General features: G+C 35.9%; 2 pseudogenes; both read right to left on the bottom strand.

Moving 5' to 3' along the window:
• Nucleotides 1-892: 892 nt before the first annotated feature.
• Nucleotides 893-1570, bottom strand: LOC608644 (annotated as a pseudogene).
• A 6299-nt stretch (nucleotides 1571-7869) lies between these two features.
• Nucleotides 7870-8626, bottom strand: LOC100685845 (annotated as a pseudogene).
• Between the last annotated feature and the right edge of the window lie 18612 nt (nucleotides 8627-27238).

Here is a 27238-nt window from a genome sequence, read left to right as displayed (position 1 = left end):
CGTTAGATAATTAAGCAGGATTTTAGAGGACTGTAATAATATTTTCTACAGGGTCGAAAGTAAGAACAAAACAACTCAAGTCAAATAATTCATGCATCATCTACCATCTCAAAAAATAAAACATTTCAATTTCAATTTCAGATCAAAACTGAAGACCTTTACAGATCTCTAAACAATCCCATTCTTCTTCCCTAGAAATAACCACTTTCCTGAATTTGGGGTTTATCATTCTGACGCATATTTTTATTCCTATATACATTTAAGGAAAATAAAAATATATATATATATATATTTGTTGAAAAATATCATACATAAGTATTAATCTTTATATACATGGCTTCTTTCTGTTTAAACACTTCTCAAACTTACTTTACCACTGGAAATTATACTTTTGAGTTTTATATCCATTGGTACATTGTCTCTACTTTTATTTCACTGCTGAATAATGCTACATTGTATTATTATACTTCAATGTATTGAGCCATTATTCTGTTTTTATACACTTAGATCAGTTTTTATTTTTGCTATTACAATGTTTGTTGTTGTTGTTGTTGTATGTGGTGTTGTTTTTTTTTTAAATTGAAGGTCCCTTACTGGTCCTGTTTCCATGAGTGCCAAGACCAGGGGAAAAGGAGACGGGAACCAGGTGGCACAAGGAAGGGTCATCTCCACACATTCCATTTATACACAGAACTAAACAGACAAGCACAGAGTCACTATTGTGGTTAGAAGTTGGCAGCATGGGAAAAGGGAGGAACAGGCGGGGAACTGGGGTGTCGTTAAAAAATACAGCCCCCCCAAACTGGGGTGCCTGGGGGGAACTTGGTCTGCTTCAACCCAAGAGGAATCAGAAGATCAAAAGTAGTCTGGGAAAGCCAGAACCATCAGGGATAGAGGGAGGAGGAAGGTCCAGGGGGTGAGGGGGCTGTTTGGCAACTGGGGTTAAGGGATTGCCCTCCCCCTGCTGGGATCCCCCTAGCCCCTCCAGTCTGGCAGGAAGGGGGCAGCCTGCAACCCCCATGGGAAGGTCTGGGGCTGCCAGATGCTCCAGGCAGGGGGCTGGAGGTGGCTCACAAAGGCTTGCCCTCCAGAGAGATGACGGCACTGCCCCCCAGTTTCTCTGCCAGGGTGCAGCGGTCCTTGATCTCCTCGTAGCAGTTTGCTTGTAACTCATGCTTGATCCCGGTCGGCTTTTTCTTGAAGGCATCCTTGGAGCTGGCATAAATCATTTTGCTCTTAAGGGGTGCAGACTCAGGTGCCCAGAAGATAAACACCAGGTCCTCCTCCTTGCTCTCCTTGGTCTCATAGGTTGCATCATAGAGGGCATAGCGGCAGTCCTTGTCTGGTAGCATCTTGACAAAGGTGGTGTAAGGGTCATCTACAGTCTGGCCCACATCACCTACCAGGATCTCCTTGCCCTCCTCGAGGATGATGTTCTTCTTGTCCTCACTCAGGCAGAAAAGTACTGCCTTCTTGCACTTCTTCACCTCCTCTGGTGTTGAAGCTTACGCACCTTCATGTCATTGAACACTTTGATGACACCCTCAGAAACTGCCATGCCAGAGGCCATGTTTCCGGAAGCAAAAGGGATATAGAAAAAAGGGTCAGAAGAGATGAGAGCCGCTGCAGCTGCTGCCGAGATCCAACTGAACCTATTTTTACTATTACAATGTTTTAATAAATATTCATGTATAACAGGTTGAGCAAATGTACAAGAGTATCTTGAGGTATATACCAAATAATGATCATTGGTATTCAGCTTCACCAAGGATATCCTTGGTATCCTAGCAAAAATCAGATGATACATTCAAAGTGGACATTTTAAGAGGAATGTAATAAAAACTATTTAATATGCATCATCAGAGTTTAGGGATGCAGGAAATAGCACAATACTCTGGAATTAGCCATAGCAGATAGCTATCACTACTCTTAAGCCTTAAGTAAGTAGCAAAGGGAGGAAGCAATTTAAAAGATTTAAAAAATGTAACTTCATGGAGAGAAATCTATGACAGGATCTATGGCATAAGGAATAGGGTACAACAAATACATGTGAGAGGGGCAACAAAATAAATGCCATGAATTCACTTCCCCTTCATCCTCCGATACTCATTTGTACCCAACTAGAAACCAAAGGACCAGGGAGCCTTTTCACATAAGGTCAGCCTCCTATGGCAAAAGTCTAGGCAAAGAAAGAGTGGATCTGGAGGGATAACCAGAAAGTATCCAGCATAATAAATGCAGCAAAATTGCTTTACAAAGTAATTGTATTATTTTACATTCCTACGAGAAATATGTGAGGTTCTACATTTTCATCAATGCTTTATTTTTAAGCATTTTACTTTTTGCTAATCTGATGGACATGGAGTGATATACCATGTAAGTATGCATTGTCCTTATGTCATTTGTAGGTAAGTATCTTTTCTTATGTTTCTTAGCTATTAGTATTTCCTCCTCTCAGATTTCTTCCTCAGATCTCTTGCTCATTGTTTTTCTTAAATTTTCTTTTTTTTTTTTTTTTAAACATACCTCCAGGGATGCCTGGGTGGCTCAGCCATTGAGTGTTGGCCTTCGGCTCTGGTCCCAATACCACAGTCCCGGGATCAAGTCCCACATTGGGTTCCCTGAAGGGAGCCTGCCTCTCCCTCTACCTCTGTCTCTGTCTCTGCCTTTCCCTCTCTGTGTCTCTCATAAAATACACTTGGTTCAACTTCTGGCATCCCCAGTGGTAACTGCATAATGGCCACATATTATCCATTTTTCCTGGTCTTTTTTTTTTAAGATTTTATTTATTAATTGAGTTGTCAAATAGCCGTACAAGAAATTATTTTGCATTAAATATGTACCTATTTGCTCTACAATTGAGCCTTGAGTCTCAAGGTGTTGAATAATAACTATGAAATAATTGGAGAAAAAGTTCAAAATCAAAAAGTACCCTACATTTCAGTGTGAGCTTTTTGAAATAAACATATCCTATTGTTTTAAGAAGACTGATCAAAGGATAATCTAATCAAAGATTTGACCACATTAAAAGATGACAGCCTTTAAAATAAATTTTGACTTCGTTTTTTACTCTCTCCCTTTGAATGTTGAATCCTAGGTTAATGGAGAGCTGCCAGGTTGCCAGAAAAAATTGTAATAGTTCAAAAAAGTTTGCATGTAACTTTGTGGCTTGTTATTTTCAAATACATGGTTTCCTCTTTAATTAGGCTGGAAAAATGTGATCATTTTCTCATAATGAAATCTTTATCAGAAGAATATACTTAGTTGACATGAAATGTTGGGGCTCAGGAGCAAATGGTCAAGAAAGCATTCTTGAGACATCTTCGATGCAAAAAGGATGGTTTTATTAAACCAGGAGAATAGGCAGAAAAGGCTGCCCTGAGGTTATAAGGGGTGACTGATTTTATACTTTCAAGTTGGGAGGGGGTAGGGATAGCATAAGTCTCTTAAGAATTTTGAAGCAAGTTTTCCAGGATCTTGAGGGGCTAACTGTTGTTTACCATCTAAAACCTTAGTCATGAGACCCTTCAGATGTATATCAGTTAACCATATGCTAGCAAGATATTTATTAACATATATCTAGGAGGGGAGGGAGTATGGGGATAAAGGAAGTTTCCAAAGGAATGTTTTACAGGTCTTGGGGGTTGGGCTAATGTCAACAAGGTGGCCTTTTGCCTCTAGCAAAATACTAACATCTAGGCAGCTAAGCTCCATGAAGAAGGTCACTCTGCCTGTCTCAAATTCTTGTCAATATGCTATACGTTGTAAAGAAGTTGTAATTTTTTTTTCTTTTGCCTTTGTTCTCCATATTATAAGTATTTCAGATTATTTTAAAAGAGTTATTTGCCTATGCCTTGAAAGCATCACCATATTATGTTTTAAATATCAATGCTACACAACTGATTGAACACTACATCTGAGACTAATGAAGTACTGTATTTTGGCTAACTGAATTTGAATTTTTAAAAAGGAAATGACTATCAATGCTACAATTAAAGTCAGAGAGTGAAATATTTTATCAGGAAATCCTGGAAAGTAGCTGTGACAAAGAAAAAAGCAATGAAAATAATAACAACTAAGAGAGCTGAAGTATCTAGTGTAGCTAAAGCAACTTTAGAGGGAAATTTTTTATCTATAATTAAAAATAAAAACAGACATCCATTAAATAACAAATAATTAGAAAATCAATAAGGTCAATAATTGGTTCCTTAATAAGACTACTAAAATTGATTTAAAAAAAATCTTCACGATATTCAGCAAGGAAAAGCAAAAAAAAAGCATAGATTTCCAATACCAACATTGAATGAAACATTGTAACTATAGATTCTACAAAACTTTAAAAGAATATAAAAGATATTCTGAATACTTATGCTTATAAATTTTGCAATTCTGACAAAATAGAAAAAAAAATGTTTTTAAATCAATTTACTAGGGTTCCTGGGTGGCACAGTCAGTTAAGTTTCTGCCTTCTGCTCAAGTCATGATCTCAGGGTCCTGGAATCCAGCCCCACCTGGGTCTCCCTGCTTAGCTGGGAGCCTGCTTTTCCCTCCCTCTACCCCTCCCCACCTCCTGCTCATGCTGTCTCTCTCTCTCTCAAATAAATAAATAAAATCTTTTTTAAAAAAGAAAGAAAAATCAATTTATTAAAATTACTGAAATTAATGCAATAAGAATAGATTATCAAGGGGGTGCCTGGGTAGTTTAGTTAAAAATCAATTTACCCTCTCTGTGTCTTAATATGGCTTAATACACGCAGGCCATATTAAGCATCTGCCTTCCACTCAGGTCTTGATCCTGGGATCTTAGGATCCAGCCCCATATCCGGCTCTCTGCTAAGCAGGACTCTGCCCCTTCCCCCTGCTTGTGTGCTGTTGCTCTCTCTGTCTCTTTCTCTTGCTCTCTCAAATAAATAAAATATTTATTTTAAAAAAGGATAGGTTATCAGAATAGATCTATATGGATTCAATAAACAGAATTTGGAATTTAAAACCTCCACAAAACTGAGATTGCTTTGCTGGTAAATTCTATCAAAAATTTAAAGAAGGAATAATGCCAGAAGAAAAGGAGAAAACATTTACCAACTCATTTTATGACAGCAGCATAATTTCTGATAAAGAACATTATCAGAAAAGAAAATTACCAATATCTCTCATGAATATAGGCCCAAAATTCCATAATTAAATATTGGCAAATTAAATCTAGAAATATACTAAAAAGAATAAAACATAATGGCAAAGTGGAATTTACCCTAGAAATGCAATATTTATTGACTTAATACTTAAAATCAATAAATATAATTTATGACATTAACAAATAAGAGGAGAAAAATCACAAGATATAGATACTGAAAAAACATTTGGCACTATTCAATATCCATTTATGATTTAGAAAACACTCTTAGCAAATTAGAGATAAAAGAAAACTTAAAGCTATGAAAGTAATCTATATTAATTAATTATAATGAATATTATTGCTTAAATATTGAAAGCTTTCTCCCTGTAATCTGGAATAAGACAGAAATAATTTCTCTCACACAGTTCTACTGAATATTTTACTAGAGGTCCTAGTCAATTCAATAAGGAAGTAAAATAAAAGCATTATGTTAAGATTGAAAAGAAAAAAGTGAAATTGTTTTTATTTAATGATTGCATGATTATCTACATAGAAAATCATGAAGAATATATTAAAAACTACAACTAATAAATTTAGCAAAGCCATAGGATACAAATAGAAAAATTCAATTATATTTCTATATACTAGCAATGAACAATTGTACAATGAAATTAAAGTACAATAGTATTTACAATGCATGCTAAAATCTACTCAGTGATGAATTTAACAAAATCATGAAAGACATCTGCAAAAAAAGTATTGCTGAGAGACATTTAAAACGGCTTAGAAGTCTAAAGACATACCATATTTTTGAATCCAGAAGATTCAGTATTCGCAGGATGTCATTTGTCCCTAAATCAAGTGCACTCTGGAACAAAGTCTCAGCATGATTTTTTTTTTTTTTGGTGGAATTCTCAAATTTATTCTACAGTTTATTTGAAAATGAAAAAAGAAAAACCTAGAATAGCCAAATCTATCTTGGAAAAGGAGGACTGTTATTAGAGGGATACATGACTTCAAAATTTATCCTAAAGCTAGGATAAATTGTTTATCCATGTTTATAGGATAAGTTTATCCATGTTTAAGTTTATCCATGGAATATGATATTGGCAAAAGAATAGAGAAATATACAAACAGAAAAGAATAGAGATTCCAGTAATAAACCTACACATTTATGGCCAGATGATGTTCACCAAAGAAGCCAAAGCAATTCAATAAGGAAATGAAAGTCTTTCAACAAATTGTTCTGGAAAACAATGGATATCTCTTATCTACATATTTTGACCTCATACCACATACAAAAATGATGCATGATGCATCTTGGATATAGAAAGTAAACTAAATCTATAAACCTTCTAGAAAAAAAAAAGAAATATACAGATTTTGTGTAATGTTGGGATAGGCAGAAATTTCTTAGAGAAGAAACAGAAAATTCTAATCATAAAGCAAAGAAATGTTAAAGTTGAATCCATCAAAATTTAGAAACTTCTGCTCATGAAAAGGAATAAAAGTCTAGGAAAATATATCGGGCTGCCCTGGTGGTGCAGCGGTTTAGTGCCACCTGCAGCCCGGGGCATGATCCGGGAGACCCTGGATCGAGTCCCACGTTGGGCTCTCTGTGTGGAGCCTGCTTCTCCCTCTGCCTGTGTCTCTGCCTCTCATTCTCTCTCTGTGTCTCAATAAATAAATAAATAAATAAATAAATAAATAAATAAATAAATCTTAAAAAAAAAAAAAGACTAGGAAAATATAAACTATACTATGGGAAGATATTTATGATCCATGTATCTGACTTAAATCTAGAATATACACAGAACTCCTGCAACTCATTAGATTAAAAAAAAAATCCTTCCCCTTTAATACCATAGTAACCTAAAAGGAAAAAGATAAGCCTAACTGTTGATGAAGATGTGGAGCAACCAGACTCTCACATATTTCTGACAAGAATGTAACATAGTAAAACTATTTTGGAAATCCTAGCACCTTCTTAGAAAGTTAAACATATCTACCTTACAAGCTAGGATTTCCACTTTTAGACATTTATCTAGATAAATGAAATAATATATTCACAAAAGCCTTTATAGCAGGTTCTATTTTTGTTATAATAACCAAAAACTGGAAACAACGTGTTTTTCATCAGTAGAAGAGCTGATAATCAGTGATCTATTCATACAATAGAAAACTACTGAACAATAAAAATGAACAAAGTAATGATATTTACAAATACATGGGTGAGTCTCTTAGAACATTTTGCTGAGTGGAGAGAAAAAAAAACCTTACAAACAACAGTGCATACTTTATGATTCCATCTATATGAAGAGCTAGAACAGGCAAAACTAAGCTATGATGATAAGAATGTTAAAAACCAGAAACAGGTCAAAAAATGGAGTTGCTTTTGCTAAGCTCCACATCACCAAACTGAAACTTAACTCAATTACAGTCTCAGTTCTCCCAGAAATGGAATCTTACACACATACTCCCACCAAACACTACCTTGGCTTAAAAAACAAACTTATTTTCTCACAAGTCTGCAAGGTAGAAGTCTGATATCAAGGTGTCAAAGAAATGGAATTTTTTTAAACTTTTTTTTAAGATGTTATTTATTTATTCATGAGAGACACAGAGAGAGAAGCAGGCTCCCTGCAAGGAGCCTGATGTGGGACTCGATCCCAGGACCCCAGGATCCCGACCTGAACCAAGGGCAGATAATCAACCGCTGAGCCACCCGGGTGTTTCAAGAAATGGAATCAAAACAATCAGGAATTGCTTAGCATAATATTCTTTTTTTTTTTCATGCTGTAGAATGGTTTGTTGCCTTTGCCAATAACAAAAATGTTGGAGAGTCTGGTGGCAAAGCTGTTGCCATGGGCATCTTTCACATGAACTACATCAAAAGAACCAGGGTGTCTCTCCCGGTTGGTGATCACACCAATTCTTCCCAGGTTGGCACCTCCAGTCACCATACACAGATTACCAGTATCAAACTTGATGAAATCCATAATCTTTCCAGTCTCCAAATCAATCTAAATGGTGTCATTCACCTTGATGAGGGGATCAGGATAGTGGATGGTGTGAGCATCATGAGTCACCAGATGAGGGATTCCTTTTGTTCCCACAAAGATATTTCTCACTTTGCACAACTTATACTTGGCCTCCTCAGATGTAATCCAATGAAAAGCAAAGCGACCCTTGGCGTTATAGATTCGATGGAAATTCTCCCCAGTCTTGTCAATGCTGATGACATCCATAAAACCAGCAGAGTAGGTGATATCAGTTCAGACCTTGCCATCAATCTTAATAAAATGCTGCATACAGATCTTCTTCACTTCATCCCCTGTTAGGGCATACTTAAGTCTGTTCCTTAGGAAAATGATGAGAGGAAGACATTCTCTCAGCTTATGGGGTCCAGTAGATGGGCGAGGGGCAAACACACTGGTCAGTTTATCCAGCATCCAGTGCTTTGGAGCTGCTACACACTTCAGATGCTTCTTGGGACCACGAGCCATGGCTGCACTAGGCACAAAAAGAGGACTGCCTCCTAGCATAATATTCTTGTTCCTCCTTCTTTCTACCTACAAGTCTTTGATTTTGTATGGCTCCTCAGAGGTTCTTTCTATGTGCTAGATTCGATGCTGCCTAATTCTTGAATCATTGAATAAAGCCAATGAGATATTTAAAATTCACTTGGATTTTGTTTTTTAACAGTCTTGTGGTAGTAATAGGACTTGAAGGAAACATCTGACTACTTCAGGGACAAGAAGAAACACAGGCATTGTTACCTTCAGACCCTTTGAGTTCTTTCTTCTGGTTTCCAACGGGTCACGGGTAAGTTCTCAGATCTGAGCTCTGCTCTCTTTGTGTTGAGCTCCTGAGCTAATTGGTTTTCCAGTCCAGACTTAATGGGTCAGTCTAGACTGACAGAAGACTCTAACAGATCACTGTGAGTCCTTAACCCTTGGTTAGTCCAGGTTCCAGTCTAGGGTTTAGCAGATAGCATAAGCTGGCAGACAATTTCACCCAGAACCTTGAGTATTTGGCTTGGCAACCATCAGGTCAGGGGTACCAATAATATGTCTGGACAGAAAAGTAGATTGGACATGATTTGCAGCAAGGATCCTACCAACTCTTGCCAGTTTTCAAGGGAATTATCTGTCTTCTTTCCTTTGGGCTATCCTTAAAAGTTGCTCTGGGGCATCCCGGGTGGCTCAGCGGTTTAGCGCCTGCCTGCAGCCCAGGGCGTAATCCTGGAGACCTAGGATCGAGTCCCACATCTGGCTCCCTGCATGGAGCCTGCTTCTCCCTCTGCCTGTGTCTCTGCCTGTGTCTCTGCCTCTGTGTGTGTGTCTCTCAGGAATAAATAAATCTTAAAAAAAAAAGTTGCTCTGGATCTCAGGATGGTGGTATCCTTAGCACTCTCTTTAGAGTGCTTGAGTATCTTGAGTCTGAGGAGCTGTTCAATACTGGCAAAAATATTTATTCTTTGTCCTAGATGAACCTGAGGAGATATTTGAAAGGATTTTTGTAAGTACTTCTACGGCCAGAAGTTGGCTAAATTGGAAGCCGATATTCAGAGCTTGACAGGAACTATGTTTTAGGCCTTTATTCCTAAGATATGTGAAAGTATATACCCAAAGGGAAAGAAAAACATTCCAAAAACAAACAGCTCTAAATCTAGAACATAGGAATCTTTGGGTCTCCATTTTATTTGGAGATCTTCTCCCTAATGTAAAGAGGCAAACTGAAGGTAATGTAGTTGGATGGGTGGGTCAGCCTATAATGCCATTCAGGTTGTAACCCAATTCCATGAGGGTTTAAGTACAACTGTCCATATCTTATAAATGGAGTCTTTACAAAAACAAAAATTCAGGTCCTGAAGCAATTCAAAGTCCACCTATCCCTTTAACCAATCCCCAAACCTTCTCTATTCACCTCATAACGCTTGTAAGTATTCTAAAATTCTGGTTTTAGGAAATGAAAATCCCTCTTGCAGGAACTTGCGTTCTTTCACAGTGACTTTGAGATGTCAATGTTCTACCTGGTTTTCTCCAGAAGCTCTTATCTAGGCCATCTCTGAAATGCAAACTTCAAGGAGGTAATTCTTATCAAAAGGCAAAAAAGGGGGAGTTGGCAGTACTCTTTGGAAAATAGGCAAATGAAAATCTTAAGTGTCTTCTCCACAAATATCAACAAGAAGCGTTACCATCTGAGCAGGTAACTTTAACTTATTCCAACTGCCAGAAACACAGCTTGGATTTGACTATCATTTGTAAACTAGTGAATTTGGTATTATTGTACTTGACACATGGCTGAAGTTTTAAAACAAAAGCTATAAATCTCTGTTTGTGCCTGTCTCTATAGTCAGATACTTATGTATGTGCATTATAGTTTGTGATGTTTTTCTACCTCTGAATGATATTGCCAAAATTAATTTGTAAAGGAGCTCTATTTAATTAGCTAAAAGAAAAATAAGCATTTGTCAAATTAACTATTTCTCAGAGTAACGAAACTAACCCAAATGATTTTCAAGTTTATATGGTCTGGGGTAATCTTTGATAAATAAAAGCTAATTTCAGTTCATTGGCTTAATTAAAATATAAATGTCTTCAAAGCAATCAGCATTAACTATAATGTGGAACTACAACTTAAAATTTACCTGGATTTACTAGATAAATAAGATTATGTTACTACAAAATTTGTCAGCAAGAAAAAAATTACTATATCCCTACATTTTCTTGAATGCCTTGTGAAATTTTCATGAGTAATCTAAATATTTAAAAATAAGCAATATAAAGAGAGGTAAGTGGAATAACAGTTTTTAGGTGAACTTTTCAGCAATTATGTTTTATGATATATCTATTTAAATAGATTCCAAAATTTTTGCCAACCTGAAAACTTAAAGTTATACTATGGTAAGCCAAATGATGGATATTTATTCAATGTCTACATCATTTCCAAAAAACATAAAACACTGAAATATTAATTACTGAATATAGATTTATCCACTGTGGCTTCCTTTCACAAAAGAACTAAAGATATTTGGGTCTATTAGTAAACATATTTTGTATCACATTGAACATTTACTATCAGGAAGAACATACTTCTAGAAATTATGAAATACATCAACAGGTTTGCCAATCTACAGAATGGTAGTATAAAAGTCAACAATTGCTTACTTCTTACTTTTCACTTCAAATTAAGGATTCTAAGGATTAATGATTCTAATTGATACATAACTAAAACTACTTAGAAATAATAATGGAGAAAGGAGACATCTGTGTAATGGAAAATAAAATGGTTGTTTCAGAATTAAAAAAAAAAAAAAAGATAGGGCCCACTCTGAATGGATGTAAAAAAGTTATGGAAGAAGCTTTAGGAAGGAAATTTTATGTATAATTAAGATGGCTAAGATTGGAATGGATTTAAGTTTGTTTTCTGTTCTTGTTGTTTTAATGAGTTTTATTTTTTTTATTTTTTTTTATTTTTTTTAATTTTTTTTTTAATTTTTTTTTTAATGAGTTTTAATATCAAAAGTACACTGGTGCAAAATTAGAATTTGGCTTTCTCTCTGCTAAAAGGACAAAATTTTCTGGACTTTTTTAGTCTGCTTTTGTTTGTTTTGTTTTGTTTTGTTTTGTTTAAGGTTTTATTTATTTATTCATGAGAGACTGAGAGAAAAAGAGAGAGAGAGGCAGAGATACAGGCAGAGGGAGAAGCAGGCTCCATGCAGGGAGCCCAATGTGGGACTCTATCCCAAGAGTCCGGGATCATGCCCTGGGCCAAAAGCAAGTGCTAAACCACTGAGCCACCCAGGGATCCCTTTGGACTGCTTTTGATTAGAGATTATAAAAGCTTCTTTACCTTGTAAGTAATTTGCCTAGACAGCAAAGATTTTGTGTTTTAGCAAAGTAATTTACTGTGCTTCACACTGTCTTCATCAGGTCTTTAATTATGTAAGAAAACCCAATCTTCTCAATATTGAAAGAGTTAAGTATTCACAACAGTGTTACCTTTTGTATTTGACTTTAATATCTTATGTTGTCACTTTGGTTAAATAGGTAATTACTTTTTTTCATAATGATCTGTGATCCTGTTTAGTCAGATATTCAAATCTTTTGATGTTTTGACAACTTCCCCAAATCAAACTCTTAATGGAGTCTTTTCAGCTTCAAAGTAACTTTGAGATTTTCCACATTCCTTGGAAAATGGTCCCTGGAAACACTTAATATGAGTGTTCCAAAAATTGCATGAAATTCCTAGAAATCTGATATGTTCTATTATCATTAGTCATAATTTTAGCTATGACCTTAAAATGTTGTATGTCATAGACATAACCATATTTTTTCATCAATTTCATTATAATAAATTCTCATCAGATCTTTAACCATAGGCATAAGTTTTCTGTCATGACAAAAAGTTATTATTTTACTGTAATGACTTTTGCAATAGTGAGATTCATTTAATACATTGGAAAGGACCTTACCAAGTACTCTTGACCGCTGACATCCCTGCCAGATTATAAGGTGGCAAACCTTGGGTGCATATTTTACAACTAATGAAGTCTCCACCTAGACCTAGTGCTGTGCAAAAACACTGAAGACCTCAAAATCAAATTGAGTAACAAAAGAAGTAACTAACATCAAGGTAGACTGTTTCCTTCCAAGACATAGAATCAAGAACATTTCTTTTCATTCCTTCTTCCCTCTTTGATTATCCTTCTCCTAATTCTTATACCTTCAAGGTCTTTATGATCCTTTTGTCCACCCTGTTCCCTGCTCTGGCCTGGATAGATAATGCCATTGTTCATATATCTCAGGTCATTGCCAACAGGAGTGATCCAACCTCTAAATGACTGTTGAATTTGCCATGATGCTGGTGATCCTACAGTTCTGACTGTCACAAAATTCCACCTGATTTGGAACACTTTACTTTGTCACAAACTCAGCCTCCTCTCTGTTGTGTCAGGTTCCCTAACCCTGTGGATCCACTGCCCTACCTTTGGTTAACAATTCCAAACCCAGGAAGACTTGCAGCCAAGTTCTGTGCAAAGAAAGGGATACACAGTAAGGTTAACCAGAATAAAACCACCTGTGTAGTCTACAGACCCTTAAACTTTCCTGGATCCCATGGCTGTCAGTTTTCCAGTCCCAAGCCACAGACTTAAACAGGAATTTCCAAGAGACATTCATGATTCAAAATTTGCTTCCCTTGGGTAGATATCTACACCCCTGGCAAATGAGGATATGATCAATAACCTTTCCTTAACTCTTGAAGATATTGTAGAATCTGTTGCTAAAGCAAAAATCCCTAGACTATTTGGCCAAAATTGTTCTTGATTATAGGATATCCTTGGTTATCTCTTAACAGATTAAAGAGGTGATTGTGCTATGGCCAACACCACTTGCTGCACTCAGATGGACACTTCTGGAGAAACTGAGACTCACATACATAAGATCACTGAACAAGCCAGTTGCATTAAGAAAGTGACTCCTTCAATGAGGTCTTTCCCTGACTTATTGATTCTAACTGGCTTGGGTCTTAGGGATCATGGATTCCAGATATTAGGAAAATTCTGTTCATTATAATAATCATAGTAATCTCTCCCTGGTGTTACATAGTATCTTCAAAGCTTTAAATGTATGCTTTGCAACTGCTAACCATCAAGCAAATGATATCCCTAAGACTAAGAACATCATAAAAGGATCCAAAAGCAAGCCCAATATTATGACTTGTGACTGCCATAAAGAAATTCAATAAAAATATATCATGACCTGTGAATATCACTCAGAGATTCAGAAAAACAAACACCTGTTAGAACTCCAGAGTAGTCACTGGGTGTAGTGCTAATGCCTTAAATTTCTATCTTATCTCTCAGTTAAGCTGATAGTCTGATCAAAAGGAGGGAAGTGTTAAAAACAAGACAACAACAACAAACTGAACCTTTATGCCAAGCTCATGTCACCAAACTGAGACCCAACTTAATTATAGTTGAAGGTCTTCCAGAAATGGAATCTTAATACAGTCAATCAGGAATTGCCTGATCAGTACTAGTTACATCATCTGCCTTACATTGCAGTAACCAACCTACTTTGTTTGTCTAATATGACTTTCTTGTTCCCCCTCCTTTCTGCCTATGGAAGTCTTTCATTTTATGCAGCTCCTCAGAGCTCTTTACTATTTGCTAGATTGAATGCTGTCTGTTTCATGAATCATTGAATAAGCCAATAAGATCCTTAGAATTTACTCAGTTGAATTTTGTTTTCTAACAAAATTAAAACAATGATTGGAGATTAACTGGGAAAGATCATGAGGAACCTTCTGGAATGATGGAAATATTTTGTTTTTTACTAATGGTACGTGTTAAATGAATAGGTGCATTTGTCAACACATATGGAACTTCAATTTTAAAATTTATTTTTTGGAAATGGTAATTAGTTGGCATTTAAAAAAAAAAGAAGAAGACTTAAAACTAATTATAATGGGGCACCTAAGCCTAAAACCTTACATTCAGTGGACGAAAATCAGTTAGGCTTCTTAGCTTAGTGTTTTGTTGCTCTTGCTTTTGTTTTGTTTTGTTTGTGTGTGTGTGTGTGTGTGTGTGTGTGTGTGTGTGTGTGTTTTGCATTTGGGCACCCAATTTAAAGTCTTTTGAACTGGCCTTAACATACATAACCATAATACATTAAAAATAATTTTCAGGATCAAGTTCAAAAATGTCACAGGAAATTATTCCAAATGTTAAAGCTAAAATGCAGATACTCCAGCCATGGAGATCTGTACAATTATTAAATTTGAGTTAAAAATTGGGTTTCCAAATTCTTGGTCACCCAAGTGAAAAGGGAAACATAATAAACTATACAACCTTCAATATCTATCTTTTAAAAAGTCCAGTTCCACATGGGAAGCAAAGTTTTTTCTAGCATGTAATCTTGTTAGACAATGGAAAAAGAACAAAAGGACCAAAGAAACAAGACTCCTGTGACTTCTAAGAAACTTAGCAGTTAGCTAATCCATACTTATTCTAAAATTATAAGACAGGTGAGCACACCAATTTCCCAGTAGAGAAAGATACCACACAAATACAGTGTGACTGGAAAAAAAAAAAAAAAAGAGGGAAATGAAAGGAGTTCCAGGTATGCACAGGGAATGCTCAGCAACTCCATCTTTTCTAGATCCTGTTTGCCCAGTAATTCAGCAAATCCATGTGTCCTCTGTACCAACAGAGGACACATGGAAGAAAAAATGTGTTTAATACCTTCTTCATTTAAATCTTATATTTATAGAAACAGTCCTTTTTCTGAGTCATATGGAATATATGTATTTAAAAATTCAAACTGTGCAGAAGGCATGAGAGGGGTATTGGGTCAGGGATCTGGACCTTGCAGTTTGCAAGGGAAATCACCAAACGACTCACATAGGAACCTCTAGAAAATACCCAGTGTACTCTATTAGTGATTTGTGAATTTTGGTATACCTTAAGCATCTCTGGGGAACTTGCAGATTCCCTACCATGCAGATTTCCTACCATGATAACAAAGATTCAGATTCAGTTGAAGCTTAGTGAGATGATCAGGTGACTCTGATATAATGGTATTAGTAATAGTACACATTTAGAACAAGAATAACTTGGGTTAGAGGGTTACAAATCCCAGTGCTACACGGGCAGGTCTGTCATGTCATGCCAAAAGAGAAGCAAGGCTGACAAGACAATTGAGAGATGGGAATGTGTAGCAGAGGAACTGTGACCTGAAGAACACATATCTCAGCTACAGACCCAGAGCACTTACAGCTGAATGAACGCAGGCAATGTAGGTCCAAAGTTGTAAGAGCTTCTGATTTTTGAAGAGACACTTAACATCTGGACTTTTATGAAAAATATTCTGGTTTTGTTTGTTGTTTTTTTGCTTTGGTTTGGGATTTTTGTTTCTTTCTTTGTCTGCTTTTTTAAGATTGTATTTATTTATTCATGAGAGACACAAGGAGAGAGGCAGAAACACAGGCAGAGGGGGAAGCAGGTTCCCTGCCAGGAAGCCATTGGGACTCAATCCCAGGACTCCCAGGATCACGCCCTGAGCTGAAGGCAGACGCTCAACCATTGAGCCACCCAGGCTCCCTGTTTGTTTTTGAGTTCTATACTCAACATAGGGCTTGAACTCACAATCCCAAAATCAAGAGTAGCATGCTCTACCAATTGAGCCATCTAGGTACCCCTTTTATTTTTTTGTTTTTGATGTAGGCAACTAATACATTTAAAACAAGTCAAAACCCAGGACGACTGATGGCTCAGTGGTTGAGCATCTGCCTCCCGCTCACGGGGGTCCCAGAGTCCCAGGACCCGGTCCGCATCAGGCTCCCCTTGAGGAGCCTATTTCTCCCTCTGCCTATGTCTCAGCCTCTGTGTGTCTCATGAATAAATAAATAAAATATTTTTTAAAAAGTCAAAACCCAACATGTGAATATGGCCGAAGCACACCTTCTAGCTTAGCAGAGCCTACCTACTGGCCATCAGTTTGCAATCTCTCATCTTGATTATGGTGGTGTTCCATACAGTCATTCTTTCAGATATTAATCAACATAACTAAGTATCCAGAAATTGCTAAACCATAGTCAAACAGATTTTCCTTTCTGGTAAAGGAGAATTACTCCTGTGTTGTAGTTAATGAAGAAGATCCATAGTCATTTTATACCTGATAATTTAGTGGTGTGTCTGGGATTTTCTATACAAATTATGATCCTCACTATCTTCCAGCCAGAAAGATCACCAACCTCTGCAAAGGGATAGGTAACATGGATGCCAAAAGGCAGGGCCAAGTTTTCAAAATGGAAAGAAAAGAAAGAAGATCTGCTTAAATATGTAAACAAGGACTTGGTGGGGACCCAAGACTTCTATTGTGCAGGATTTGAAAGAGAGGATTTGACTGGGACAAATTTCAGGGCAGTGAAGGTATTTGTATTCAGCCCTTGAAGTTCTTGCAGGAAGGTCAGTGTGAATCCCTGGAATGCCTGACTTTACATAAACTGTCTCCTCTGAGTCTATTTGCCTAATTAGTGGCAAAAATGTAATCTTACTACCTTCTTCAATTTTGACAATAATATTTTTTAATATTTTATGTATTTATTAATGAGAAACACACACACACAGAAAGGCAGAAACACAGGCAGAGGGAGAAGCAGGCTCCATGCAGGGAACCAGACGTGGGACTCGATCCTAGATCTTCAGGATCACGCCCTGGAGTGAAGGCGGAGCTAAACCGCTGAGCCACCCAGGCTGCCCCGACAATATTTTGATACTAGACAATATCTAGTCTACAAATGATAGAAAAATGTAACAAAATTGTATTCCTTTAATTTCTCCATAAAATAAAACAAGATAATAATATAATTACCACAATAAGTTGGTTATATGTAAAACCATTTTTCATTAAAGATTTATAAATTCTATCTACAATACATAAATAAAACCAAAACTAAAGACCAGCATAGAAATATCATTATCAAAAATTCATCTTGAAATTTTAAAAATAAAAGATCAGAAATGAAAACTAAAAAATTCAAAGCTGATTTTTATTATATTTTTCTTACTATGCATTAGTCACTCTTCTACAAATATCCATTCATTAAAGGTGTCCTCCAGCAGATCAATTGATTTGAAAAAGTATAGACAACTAACTTAAGACTTATTTTCCCCTTATATCAAATGTCAATAACCTGTAATTATATCAGTATTCAATCACTGTTTCACTGATGTAGTAACAGAGGAAGAAATTTGACTGGTGATATCACTTAATATGAAAGCCTAAGAAAATAAATGTTCATGTAGTAGTTGATATAAATTGGAGAACTTCAGATGAAAGTCACTAAGTGAAGATTTTGGACATTCAAAGAAGATTAAGTTAATGTAAAAGAAGTTTCAAGTTAGATACCCATTCTATAAGACAGTTGTCTTCTACCAGGCTTAAAAAAAAAAAAAATGTATTTTTCTACAACCGATCTCCACAAAGGCATTACTTTATCATCTCGAAAGAAATAACCTCAATTTTTTTTAAATAAATGTCTACCGTCATTATTTTAGGAGGATACAAACATATATGCATAGTAACAATTTTACCTGTTTATAAAGAGCTCCCAAACTGAAGTGTTGATTCCTATTCTTTGGAAAACAGTTATATAAGCCTGGATAATCCAACACAGCTTGTTGATCTTAGAATGATATGAAAAAAAGATCCCAATGCCATAGATTAAAACAATAGTTTTGTTATTTTAATATGTACTATGTCCTTCTGTAAAATATCTTGATTGGTACACATACTTTATAAAATTTATGAAGGATTGGACAAGAGATTGAGAGAGGATTTACAACACACTGGTTTAATTAAATTTTTTTCTTTAAGTTTTTTTCTTTATATCTCATGAATTTAAAATTAGATGGTACCTTTATTACCTGACTTGGAGTCTTTTAATGTCCATTATAAGTGTAGCAAAATATCATTATAATATTAGTATTATTATTTTGGTATTCTAGGCTTTGGTGTTAGAGGGTTCTCTTCACTATACATCAATAGTAAAAAGAGAAAATGGTTTAAGCAGATCATAAGCTCATTCTCAGGATAAAATTAAGAGGCAGTTTTATAATGTATATATATCAGAACATAGTGAAGTCTTAATACTTGATGGGAAAGATTATTAAAGCTCACGAGACATTCCATATGCTCCCCTATGTTTCTCAATCACCCTTCAGTTAAGTTGGGTCCATAGACTAGTTTTGACCAGTACATGTCCCACTTTTGAGTGAAAACAGTTAAGAATCAGTGTGACTCCATCATCCTTCTCTTCTACCATGAAGACCTTGGAGACCACTGGGTCCTGATAGAAGAGCTGAAAGAGAGAAAAGGGCCTTTATTGTGTTAAGACACTGAGATTTCAGGATGTACCCATTACCACAGCATAAACTATTCAATCATGTATAATGTGTAATAATTTCATGTAAGGTATATAAACTGAGGAAGACAAGAGAAATTAGATATATAAAATCAGGAGCAAAAAAAATGAAGAAATGAATGAGTATATAAGCTGTGATCGGTGGAGGAATTGGGGACAATATCAAAAAGAATTGAGTAGGAAAAAGATAGTGAAGATGATAAAGAGAAGAGTTGAGGAAATTTTCTGGAAATTGCCTGCAATTGTGGCATTTTGCATTGGTATCCAGCTTTAGGATTATAAAAATGCATTGGGTTCCTTTCAAGGCACAAGATGAAAATCAATCATGAGGTGAAGAAGAATTATTAGGAGATTATTCCATTATGGAAGTCAAGAATCATGCCCATATGTATAGGAAGTGGATCATCGGGAGAACTCAATCAACAAGGTAGAATCATAGACTAAATGTAAGCATGAACTCTAGTGACACATTATCTAGGTATGAATCTCATTTCCACTATTGACTCTGTGTGTGACTTTGGACAAGTTGTTTAACCTCTCAGCCTCATGTGCCTCACCTATGAAATGAGATTTCTTTTTTTTTTTTTTTTTTTAAGATTTATTCTATTTTTTATTGGGCGGGGGGAGGAGTAGTTGGAGAGGGAGAGACAGAATCTCAAGCAGACTCTGCTGAGCACAGAGACTGACAAAGGGCCTAATCTCACAACTCAGATCATGACCTGAGCCAAAATCAAGAGTTGGATGCCTAACCAACTGAGCTACCCAAGCACCCCTGAAATGAGATTTCTAACATGACAGCATTAAAAGGCTGTTGTGAGGACTAAATGAATTACTGCTAGAGCACTAGCACAATGCTTTGCATCCACCAAGTGCTGTGCAAACACTCCCATTGTGTCACTACCAATCTTTATAACAAAAATCATTTTTAATAAGCCATAAAAGTCAGTAGAATAAAAATACTAAGCTTCATTTGATAATACCCTATGTAAGTAGAGAATTAAAATTTAAGACAATTCACTGCATTGAAAACCATGATTTAGTTTTTCAAGTTGAGTGAAATACTGTCATAGCCACTAAGGCCCCAGAACATTTCTTTATTCAGTTCTCAATGACTGACTACTTACAGAAGTCTTTATTTTTTAAGTGGGAAAGAGAAATATCTAATTCATTCTGAAGATCAAAAGTTAAATCAATGTACTATTAGTAACAATTGTTTGGAATGAAATATTACTCAGGTTTGGAAGCTATTATTCCAGTTTAGCTCAGTAATACTGGATGTTTCCACTCCAGATATGGAAAATACGGCAGTGATAGATGATTATTTGATCTGATTTCTACCCCAAATTTGTAAAATAATTTGACAACAATAAGTCCAACAAGTATAAATCATACATCAAATGAGGAAGTCTAACAATAATGCATTACATTTTTCATGCACATCAAATTATCCTTGACATGAGAAATTTGAGTTTGTTATATTTTTCCTTCTGCCATGATGATTATTCTACCTTGGGATTGTTTGTCTTAAAAATAAGAACTGTTAGACAATTCAAGAAGCTAAAGGAGGAGGGGGGCACACCAACATTCCCTCCATTATTACAGATTTTATCACCCTTCCCATTAATTAATAATAAGGATGTTTAGGCTGCCAGTTAACAATTGCTAGATACAGCAGTATCTTATTTAGAAGATGCATCATTCAAATTACAAATTGATGTAATGAATTCTAATGAATCCTTTCCTTCTATGTTGAAGCTTAATCCCTATTCAAAGTGGATTAGTTAGTATTTAAATTTATCATAGGATCAAGGGTGATTAGTGGCCTATCATAAAAAAAAAAAAAAAAGAATCCCATGAAATTCATGGTTCTTTATCACATGCAAGACTGAGGGTAAGCTATTGAAAAGTTCCGAAGATAGTGCATTGTACTGGAAATCTTGCCAGTGATGCCTGTTCCTGAGGTGTTCTGCAGCAAAATGCAGCCCAGAAAGAATGAGGTCCACTCCTACATAAAATTATTCTTTTAAGAATGAAGCAGCTGCATGCTAATGGTCTGCTAAGTTCTTATTATCTGCATTCTCATTGACTGCTCAGCCTTGGAGTGTGTGACTTTAAGTCTCCTTTGCCTGAAAGATTTTCTAAGGAGCTTTTGAAAACATTAAAGCTCCTGAAAGACTTAGCTAAGTTTGAAGTTTGACTGAAATGAATATACCAGAGATATGGTGTAGTCATTGAAATTGCCATTTTCCTGTGGTTGTGTTTGTGTCCTTTCAGGATAGGTGTAGGAGTAAATTTGATTTGAGGGTTTTGCAAACTCAGAAGTGCCAGAATAATCAGAGTAATAATGACAACCAAATGCCATACTTCCTCGGAACTACATTCTGCTCTGGGAATGTAACGGATAAAAATACTGAGGTACATCAGAATTGCCTTTCTCTGTGGCATAATAAAAAAGTCAAAGGTCTTTTCTAAAACATCCCAGGCTTCCATTAATAAGCAAAATGGAAATATCTTCTCCTGAACTCACATAAACCCCATCTCCACGGTTTTTCAATGTATTTACTAGTTTTTAAAACTAGACCCGATTTTTCTAGAAAAACATAAAATGTTAACAGTGGTTATTTTTAGGAAGTATGGCTGGTAGGATGGCATGGCAGAAGTTAGCTTTTTCAGGTATTCTTTAGATGCCTGTTCATTAACCCTTTGTGTTTTTTTTTGTTTTTTGTTTTTTTTTTTTTTTTCATTAACCCTTTGAACTAGAGAAGCTTTACTGTTTGGATTGCAAAAATATCTGGCTTCCTCTTTGTAACTGAATCCCCTGATTTTAGCAGACATAAATAAGTCTTATGTTTTATCTTTTCTTTTAATGTACTTCTTAATATTTTTTATTTTTACTTATAATTTCGATATATGTTTTTAGTATGGGAATTTAAACCCATATCTTCTTTTTCTCCCCAGTGTCTTTACTGTTATTGTACAAGTCATTCTGAGAAAAATGTGGGACCTAGAATTTTTATTTTGCATATATAAATTATTTAATTATAATTATATGTATAATGTAAAACTCACTCAGTATATACATTTTTTCAACTCCTTGTTTGTTTGAAGTTTCATGGATCTAGCCTTCTTTAAGATACTCATGACCTGAGACTAAGGTTAACATCCCCTTATCCACACTCTCCATGATTTTATAAACACCATTTATATCTTTTCTTAGCCTGATTTCTGCAAAAGCTGAGTCACCTATGTATAGCAGTATTTCTTAACAGTGGAACTGTTGACATTTTGCACCAGATAATGGTGTGTTGAAGAGAACTCTCCTGTGTTTTGTGAGATACTTAATACCAACTCTGACCTCCATCCACCAATATTAGTATCACCTCCCAAGTTGTGATGACCAAAAATGTCTTCAGACATTGCCAGATATCACAGGGGGGCAAAATTGCCCCCAGTTGAGAATCAATATTATAGAAGTCTATGTAATTACAAAATGCTTTTACATGTACTATTAGGTACAATCCAAACATAACCCATTTAAAACAAGCAGTACAGAGTGAGTATTACATTTTGAAGATGGGAATACTAAGGTTCAAGACTTTTGACTTAAGTAATATGGTTTTAGCATTGAGAAACTATAATTACCTGTTATGATCACAACTCCATAAGTTATGACAGAGCGGGGAATATTTTAAGGAAAAAAAATTAAATCAGTAATGAATGGTTTCCACATTCAATAATAGATGGAACTAGACAAAAAAGTAACAAGGGAAAAAAGACTTGAATAACACTGTAAACCAACTGAAGTTAATAGACATTTCTAGAACACTCCATCCAATACAACAGAGTATGCATTTTCCTCAAAAGCACATGGAACATTCTCCAGGATATGTGAAGTTGTAAAACAAACCTAATGAATTTAAAAAGATAGGGAAAATGCAAAGCATGTTATCTGACCACAGTAAGATGAAATTACAAAACCAATAGCTGGAAAACTAACAAATATGTGGAGATTAAACAGCACACATAATTAACCAATAAGCCAAGGAATAAATCAAAAACGGAAATCAGAAAATACTTTGAAGTGAATGAAAATAAGAACACAACATATGCAAAATCATGAGATGCAGCTAAAGCAATGCCTTGAAGGACTTTATAGCTATAAATGTTTATCTTAAGAAAGAAGAAAGATCTCAAATCAGTAGCAAGAACTAATATGAGACAAAGAAGAGTGAACTAAACTGAAAGCAAGAGAAAGAAGGATATGATAAAAATTAAAATGAAAATTCACCAAATAGAGGAAAGATTTGAGAAAAACAATAGGGCCAAAAGCTGATTCTTTGGAGAGATCAACAAAATTCGACAAACTCTTAGTTAGATTGATGGTGGGAGTTGGGGAGGTGGGGGAGAAGAAGGGTAGGAGAGAAATATAGAGCATAGACTCAAATTATTAGAATCAGAAATCAAAGAAGTGACATTACTATGACCTTACAGAAGCTAAAAAGAACATCAATGAAAACTGTGAACAACTGTATGTCAACAAATTAAGTAGATGAAATGTACAAACTTATAAGAATAAGGACCCAAAGTACTAAAGGTCATTTGTGAAGCAGTCTGAATGGACCTATAACAAGAGATGAGATTAAATTGGTAATCAAAAACAAACTACCAAGAAAATCCCAGACGTGGATGGTTTCAGTGGTGAATTCCAAAAAAATTAAATAAATAAATCTGAAGAATTAATACCAATTCTTCATAAACTCTTCCAAAAAATAGAAAAGGAGGAAACACTTCCCAAAGTTCACCCTGCTATGAGAACAAAAGCACTCCCTTCCTAGGATAGTCAAAAGAATAAAGGAATGTAAAACCCATAGCCATCATGCTTTCTAAAAGTAGGAATGCTGGAAAAATATTTAACATAAGTTGAACCTAAGAGCAAAATGAATTGCAGGTATCTTTCCAACTAATTTACCTCCACTAAGATATAGCAACAATATAGATCAAAGGAGTCCTTGAATGGCTCCTTCAAGTTTAAACCCTACTTACTCAAGACAGTTATTCTGATTCTTAAATGTTACTCTCATGTTCCAAGATAAATACCCCAGGTCCCTCAACCATTGTTCCTATAGTATAATTTCCAAGTCTATAATGCCCCCTTCTCTTTTATCATACTCATGCAAGTTTGGACAGATAAGCCTAGAGTGTAATAGGACATTTATCATCATTGGTTTGGTCACTGTGCATCTAAATAATGAGGAGGATTATTATCCAATTACAAAGTGTGTTGCAAATTTCTCTCTATTATCGAGGTTCTACCACCTAAACCAAGTTAGTTATAAATCCAATGAAATTGGCTAATATGTGTATGTTTCCTCCTAAATAGAATTTTGGAGAACTTAGAGAGACACATAGAATATGTTTACAGGAGTAAATTTGATTCATCAAGGAAAGTGAAGGGCCTGTTGTCTCATAAGTAAACAGACTGACTTGTATATTATCTGTCAACTAAATGCAACATGGAGCCAGATCACTTCAGGGTGCTAGACTTTGGTCTATTGCTATATCCTAGTTATTAGGAGCCATTGCAGAAATTTAAATGGGGCTGATGACCTAGACTACATTAGGGACTCTCTATTGCATTCCCAAATATAAGCAAACATTGTATTGTAAATTGCATCAACTCATAATACAGTTAAAATTATTCACTGCTTAACTCTGCCAAAAAAGAAAGTCATAGCAAATGGCAAAGTACTGTGTCAAATATTCATTAAGTTTCTAGTTCCCTAATTAACACATTCTCTTCTCATTTGTCCATATTCCTCTGCAGAGCTGGAGATGGGCCATTCATCGGAGGTAGAGCAATAGTAGGTGGCCAGGAGACAGACTGAATATCAACATTCAGGGAAGACAGAGGAAAACTTGAGATCACAAAGGGAAGAGACTTTTTTTTTTTTTTTAAACACAAATCATTATAGAGAACCAAGTCTGAGAGACAGTGCCGTATGTTAACTGCAGAAAGAATAAAGAAGTCCAAATCAGGTAGCTCCAAAACAAGTCAAAATACAGAGTAGGAATCAGAACTGTAAAGGCAGAGAAGCTTTAGAGACCTATCTCTCTCTCTGTCTCTGGTTCTGAAATAATGGGGTGGTTTTAGTAGCTGAAAATATCTGAAATAAAGCATTATCTTTCTTTTTTAAAAAGATTTTATTTATTTACTTGAGAAAGAAAGAGAGCACCAGTTGGGGAGAGGGGAGGGGCGGGGGGGAGAGGGAGAAGCAGACTCCCCACTGAGCAGGGAGCCTAATGTGGGGCTCAGTCCCTGGACCTGAAAATCATGACCTGAGCTGAAGGCAGACACTTAACTGACTGAACCACCCAGATGCCCCAAGCATTCTCTCTCTATATGCAGCTTAATCTGGGCCCAATCTTCACTATATATTCCTCAATAACAACAACAACAACAACAAAAAATGGATTATATTTGCAGGGGTCTTTAATCCAAGATAGAGTTCTTTTAAAGATTTTTTATTTATTTATTCATGAGAGACACAGATGCCCCTCCAAGATAGAATTTAAGGAATCCAGATACTTAGATGGAGAAAAATTACATCCTTATTTTCACTAAACTCTAAAAGTTATCATTTCTTTCAGTTATGCCTCTGAGAAACAAAATTACAGTGATCCTGGAAGATTCATGGCCTTCATCAGGTAGTCTATGTCACACCAAAGTTGAAGCGCATCAAATACAGTAAATTTTAATGGGAGAGACTCCTGGGTGGCTCAATAGTTGAGCATCTACCTTCAGCTCAGGACATGATCCTGGGGTCCTGGGATCAAGTTCCACATGGGGCTCTCTGCAGGGAGCCTGCTTCTCCCTCTGCCTATGTCTCTGCCGCTCTCTGTGTCTATCATGAATAAATAAAATCTTTAAAAAAAGAAAATTTGATGGGAAACCATGGCTACAGATGCTAGCTTGGATGCAAGGTTTAGAACAAATATGGTAGAGCACAGATTCAATAAGAGGAACCACAGAAACACTGATTCCAGTCAGTTTCAGCAGTTATTTCTTCTTTCTAAACATATGATAGTCATATTCAAATTCTATTTAATTTTTAATATACAAATATATATATTACATATATGCATATATTACATATATGCAAATATTACATATATGCAAATATATATATTACATATATATGTATATATATCTAGCCTTGGGAGTTGATTTAACTGGCTTCTAGCTATTCCACTCACTTAAATCCAACCTTAAACCTTAATCCTTATGAATCTCTTAATACTTCAGTAACAGTTCCTTTAGTAACAACATAAAACATCATTTGTCAAACTTTCCAGAATGAAAGTTCTTCATTATTAAAACTATATCTTTGATTCTTTGGGAAGTATGCAGCCTAGGCCAGCTCAGCTAACAGCTACTACCATCTATTTTAGAGATCCACAAAACAAATCATGGGGATCCCCAAGCTATGTTCAGTACTCAGAAAGATCTAATGTGTCTCTTCTATTTTCCCCTAAGAAGCTTATAAAATTAAAATGATAGGACCCTTTGCTTTGGGCTGGAATTGTATCAGCTTAGTGTGTTGTTCTCCTGCATCAGATAATCTATTTAGCAGTTTTATAGTGTCTGTGATCTTTTTAAAAAATGATAAAATGCATTTGTTGGGGATCCCTGGGTGGCTCAGCCATTTGGCGCCTGCCTTTGGCCCAGGGCACAATCCTGGAGTCCCGGGATTGAGCCTGCTTCTCCCTCTGCCTGTGTCTCTGCCTCTCTCTCTCTCTCTCTCTCTCTCTCTGTGTCTATCATCAATCAATCAATCAATCATCAATCTTTTAAAAAAATGCATTTGTTAACACTCAATACATGGAACTTTTCATGAGAGTGGAGGATTTGGATGATGAAATGACTGGAGAACATCAACCTATATGGGTTTTCAGGAGTTTCTTTTCTTAAAAAACGAGAGGGGATCCCTGGGTGGCTCAGAGGTTGAGCACCTGCCTTCAGCGCAGGGCGTGATCTTGGAGTCTCAGGATCGAGTCCCACGTCAGGCTCCCTGCATGGAGCCTTCTTCTCCCTCTGCCTATGTCTCTGCCTCTCTCTCTCTCTCTCTCGAATAAATAAATAAAATCTTTAAAAAATTATTTTATTTATTCATGAGAGACACACAGAGAGAG

The sequence above is a fragment of the Canis lupus genome, chromosome 1 (genome assembly GCF_011100685.1).
Source record: "Canis lupus familiaris isolate Mischka breed German Shepherd chromosome 1, alternate assembly UU_Cfam_GSD_1.0, whole genome shotgun sequence".
Taxonomy (NCBI): domain Eukaryota; kingdom Metazoa; phylum Chordata; class Mammalia; order Carnivora; family Canidae; genus Canis; species Canis lupus.
Note: the sequence above shows the minus strand (reverse complement) of the source record. Positions and strands in the feature narration are given on the sequence as shown.